At 34.1% G+C, this 5,687-nt stretch overlaps 1 long non-coding RNA gene across 1 annotated transcript; it reads right to left on the reverse strand.

Moving 5' to 3' along the window:
* Positions 1-450: 450 nt before the first annotated feature.
* LOC109207044 lies at positions 451-1,285 on the reverse strand. Its single transcript, XR_002064960.1, has 3 exons — positions 1,093-1,285; positions 857-956; positions 451-741 (listed from the first exon to the last, which is right to left on the reverse strand). It is a non-coding gene; the product is annotated as an uncharacterized LOC109207044 (long non-coding RNA).
* Between the last annotated feature and the right edge of the window lie 4,402 nt (positions 1,286-5,687).

Raw genomic sequence — 5,687 nt, forward strand, 5'->3', positions numbered from 1 at the left:
TAAAATATTTTCGTTTTTCAGAAACTGGAAAAAATATTTTCGTTTTTGAAAAATATTTTTTTTTCATTTTTTTCAGTTTTTGGAAAAATCGAAAATATTTTTTCTTTAAAAAGAACTGAAAAATGAAAATAAAAAGAAATGCTTTAAAAAACTGAAAAAACTGGAAAAAAAAATTCAAAAACGAAAATATTTTATTAAAAATATTTTTTTCAGCTTTTACAAAAAAAAAAATGCTTTAAAAAAACTGAAAAGAAAAAAAATTGTAAAAACTGAATTGTTTTTTGTAAAAACAGAAAAAAAAATAAGAAGACTTTACTAAATTAGTTGATTATTGGTGCATTAGTTTAAAAAATCGAAAATATTTTGCAAAATATTTTCTTTTTAAGCTTTACAGAAAGAATAATAATTATTTTTAATTTAGCATTGACCTAACGGTCAAAGGGCATAAGTGAACCAAAAAAGTGGATGGAGGGGTATTTTTAACCCGATAGGTGGATGAAGGATATCTTTAAACCTTTTCCAATAGTTTAGGGGCATTTTGAACCCTTTTCGGTTGTGCATATGTTAATCAACTACAAGAAACCTTCATATCTTGTGTTCTTAATCTTAACCTCTCAGAACACCACAAATATTAATATCCAATATAAGAATTACTTCAAGATGTAAAATAAAAGTTGAACAAATACTAACCTTGGTACCAAATTGTCCAACTGGATGATCCATCTCCAAAATATCTCTCCCCTAAATTCAAAATCCAATCGGTCAGAACATCATTTCGTAAATTAGTAAATATCAATACTCGATAAAAAGAAAAATCACTTCAATCAAAATAATAGAAGTGTTCAATTCTACATACTGATTCCAATTATAGATTTGAGGTTTGGATTCTTTTAGCTCGCTTGATCAGTATTTTCAATTAAACCACCACTTCCATCATCAAAACGGATCTTCATTTACTGTACATAAAACTCACGTTTAATGAAAACTGACTTATCAGCTTATAAAGCTGAAAATTTCTTAATCAAAAGATTATAATAATCAGTTACCTAATCAAATTATTTTCAGAATGCAAACCAAATAGGCCCTATATACCTGACGCTCAGCCTGAAGTTCTTCACGCTCATGCCCAGTGGCAATTGGCATTAAGGGTGTGTTTGGTATGAAAATATTTTTCAATTTTTTCATGTTTGGTTGATTTAAATGTTTCTTTTCATGATGTAAAAAAAGTATTTTCTTTCAATTTAACAAAATAATGTAGTAAAAAGTATCTTCTTTCATTTCAACAAAAAAGTACTTTCTTTTCATGATATTGAAAAAGTATTTCTTTCAATTCAAAAAAATGATGTAGTAAAAAATATTTTTCATTTGAACAAAAAAAGTACTTTATGTTCATGATGTAGAAAAAGCATTTCTTTTATTTCAACAAAATGATGTAGTAAAAAGTATCGTCTTTCGTTTAAACAAAAAACATTTTTTTTTTTATGATATAGAAAACGTATTTTCTTTCATTTCAACAAAATGATGTAGCAAAAAGTATTTTCTTTCATTTCAAAAAAGGAGTATTTTCTTTTCATGATGTAAAAATGTATTTTCTTTTATACTTTCTTTTATGAAGTAGAAAAATATTTTCTTTCATTCCAACAAAATAATGTAGTAAAAAGTATTTTTTTTATTTCAACAAAATGAGTATTTTCTTTCATTTGAACAAAATGAATACTTTTTTTCATGTTGTAGAAAGAGTACTTCCTTTTTCAACAAAAAAAGAATATTTTCTTTTTAGTCATGTAACACAAACTTCAACGTTATTTTTGATAGAAAAGTAAAGCAGTACATTAATCCCTTTTGGGTTTGTGTGAATATCTAAAGAATAATTAAATTCTTGAAGAAAATAGAGTCCTGAAAACGTTGGGTATTTAAGGTTGGAGGAGGGAGGGGGGAGCGGGAGCACAGAAAACATGGGGATTTGGGGAACGAGTAAAGAAAGTAGCATTAAAAAATTATTTTTCTAAAAGATATTTTCTACTCTCTAAGCAAACACTAGAAAATATTTTTTGAAAAAAGTTTTTCAATGAGAAATAAGTAATAAAATACTCATTTTCCCAGAAAACATTTTCTAGAAAAATATTTTCCTCCATGCCAAACACACCCTAAGTCTTCAACTCTCTTGTTCTTTGATAGGAACTCTATGCACATTTCAAGGGTCAATTCAGTTTCAATTCAAAATAATAATAAATGTAAAGATAAAAGGGATAAAGGGGATTACCGGAGTGGGAGAAGAGGGTAGTGGTTTGCTGAAACGACGTTGCAGTGGAGGGAGAAGGAGAAGAATTGAGGGATCGGGCCCCATTTGTGGAGTCTTTGCACATACTGGAGCTGCTGCGGCGAAACCACTCTCCTCCCCATTGTTCTTTCGCCGCCCGCCGGTAGACTGACTCAATGCTGCTGCTGTGTGTATGTGTGTGAGAGAGAGAGACTATTTGTAGCTTTTTTTTTTTTTGAGTGGATTATTTTATTTTAAAATGTTAGTTTTGGCCGAATGCAATTAGAAATTGCTTAAGAGGGTATTTGGCTAAGCTTATAAGCCAGTTAAATTTGCTTATATGTACTTTTTGGCTTATTTACGTGTTTGGTAAATTAAAAGTGCTTATAAGTTAAGTACTTATAAGCCAAAAGTCATAAGTTGGTCTCCCCCAACTTATCAAATTTCAGTTTATAAGCACTTTAGGTTTGACCATGTTTACTATTCTATCTCTAAAATGCTTTTTTTTAAAACAAAATTCTTCATATACCCAGTTCTTCAACTGCTTATTATTAATTTCAGTACTTTTATCCAAACACGTAACTGCTTATTTTTTAAATCAGCTTCAGCACCTAATGTTTATCAGCTACTCTAAATCAGCTAAGCCAAACGGACTCTTATTTTGCCATCGATTAAGTTTTTGATTTTTCGTACATTTATTACCGTTAGTAAATTAGTTTATATTTGCCTACTCCACATATTTAAATTCTTTTACAAAATTCACCTTCAAGTACTTTTAACTTTGGTTTAAAATTACCTTCGAGTTTGAGCTTCATTAGTTTTGAAGAATAAAGTTGCTCAATTTTGGAGTCAAAGTTTTGACCATTTTCTCCTTTTTCAATTAATAGCTCCAATGGAAATAATTACATGGAGGAGAAAAATATGCAACCTTACCTCCTTACGTTTAAAATTAACACAGCTTTTACTATTTTATATATATACAACAGTGTTTTTTGTGCTATTTGTACGTCATTGAGGGTGTTTGAATGGCTTATAAAAAGTACTAGCTTTTAAGCTAAAACCCATAAGTCATAAGTTGGTAATATCCAACTTGGCTTTTGGCTTATTTTTGTACTTTTATGCCTAAAAGTAAGTGCCTTTAAGCATTTTTAATCATTGTCAAACACCACACAAACTAAAGAAGTGCTTAAAAGCCAATAAGCACTTAAAATAAGCCAATCCAAACCCCTCATTGTCATGACCCAAGTTTTCCCTCTGTGAACTATCGTAACGACACTTAGTCTCTACGACTAGGTAAGCCTAATATTGCTGAAATGAAATGAAAATACAAGGATAACAGCTAAGAAATATAGTTAATAAGCATAAACAATGTCGCTCGGCATATACAATACTCACTCTTCCCAAAACCCAGAATGTCGCATGTCACAAGCTATTAAGAAATTTTAACTGTTCTATACACCATCTCTACGGAAAGAAAGAGAAATGAACATAAGGGGATAGAGGGGGACTCCAAGGATCTGCGGGCGCGGGCATATTGTCACGACCCAATTCCCATACCCGGTCGTGATGTCGCCTCTCGTGAAGACAAGGCCAGCCAACTAACCCAAATCCTTTCACTAACAATTATTAAACATAAATGAATAGAAGATACAACTTAATGGCATTAGAAACTGTTAATTACTACCCGACCGGGGTGTCACAAGTCACGAACATCTAAGGAAAACCTTAACACAACTACAGGCCAATAAATATATATACAAGTAAAATTTCTGGAAAACAAAAGACAACATCCGGTGCCGCGAACGCTGGCGGTCACTTTGCTCAGCTACAATAACAATACCTTCAATCCGCTAATAACCCGCTACCGGGTGAACGATACCTGCAACTGCACGCGAGGTGCAGGGAGTAAAGTGAGTACTTCCAACTCAGTGAGCAATAAAAATGAATAACGACTGAGAGTATTAAATTCCACACAGGCACAGATAATGCTATCTCAAACAGTAAAATCATGTGAAACAGTAGGAACCAGTGAAACATAGCAAGAAATTCTCTTTGAAAACAATTAATAAAACAAGTATGCTCAAGTATGGTCAGTCATTGTTACCTGACCGGTCAGCCATTGTTACCTGACCCAACGCGTGTTTTAGTGCCATTGTTATCACTGGTCAGCCATTGTTACCTGACTGGTCAGCCATTGTTACCTGACCCAACGCGTGTTTCAGTGCCATTGTTACCACTGGTCAGCCATTGTTACCTGACTGGTCAGTCATTGTTACCTGACCAAAACACGTATGACGGAGTGTCATTGTTACCACTGTCCAATTCTAAATGGGTACCCGCGCTCACTGTGGGTGTGCAGACTCCGGAGGGGCTCCTACAGCCCAAGCGCTATCAACAAGGCCTGAAAGCCCGAACAGTATCAATACGAGGCCTGAAAGCCTCCTCACCTCACTCATCATGCCCTCACATAAGGCCCTCGGCCTCAATCAGTACAGAAATAGTCAACAGCCCCTCGGGTAACAGTAAAGCAATAATACTCAGCTCAAACAATAGTTCAAATATTAGTTTAAAACTCCAATTTGAGTAAATATGGCTGAGTTCAAGAAACAGTGTAAATCACATGGACTGAGTTCAAATAATATTTCAAACAGTGAGGAAAACAGTGATGATAGTTTATAAAGAGTTCAAACAGTCGACAATAAGCTCCAAATATGGCAATAAGCCCAAATCATAGTGAAAACAACAAGTCATTGCTAATACGCGGTAAAATATCATCCGGACTGGACCAAATAACAGTCCCCAATAGTAAATGGCCCCGCGCTCATCATGGAACGCGTGTCTCATCTCAACATAGCACTAAGTTGTGCAAATCCGGGGTTTCAAACCCTCAGGACGTCATTCAAAATCATTACTCACCTCGAAACGGTGAAATCTCTATCTCGCGACGCCTTTGCCCCTCAAACCGACCTCCACGTGCGTCGAATCTACCCAAAACCACAAGGAATACGTCACAATAGGCTAATGGATCATAACCCAATCGAAAAGACTCGGAAAATATCAAAAATCACGAAGTTGGTAAAACCCGAGTCCCGGGACCACTTCTCGAAAAATTACGAAATTCACATCACCGGATTCCTCGTCTCGCCAGAGTCCGTACATATCAAATTTACCAAAATCGGAGTTCAAATGACCCCTCAAATCTCCATTTTAACTCTCTTAAGTTTCAAGCCATAAACCACCATTTTTGCCCATAAATTACTTGAGTTTTCAGCTCTAATCCATGTATTAGCATCATAAAATTGAGTTTTAAGTTCAAGAAACTTACCTCAAGTCGTTCCCCTTGAATCCCTCTTTAATCTCCACCAAGAAGCTCTCAAAATCATCAACCATGGAGGAAAAATGACCCAAAATCGCGGATATAAACTCA

The sequence above is a fragment of the Nicotiana attenuata genome, unplaced genomic scaffold (assembly GCF_001879085.1).
Source record: "Nicotiana attenuata strain UT unplaced genomic scaffold, NIATTr2, whole genome shotgun sequence".
NCBI classification, from domain to species: Eukaryota; Viridiplantae; Streptophyta; class Magnoliopsida; order Solanales; family Solanaceae; genus Nicotiana; species Nicotiana attenuata.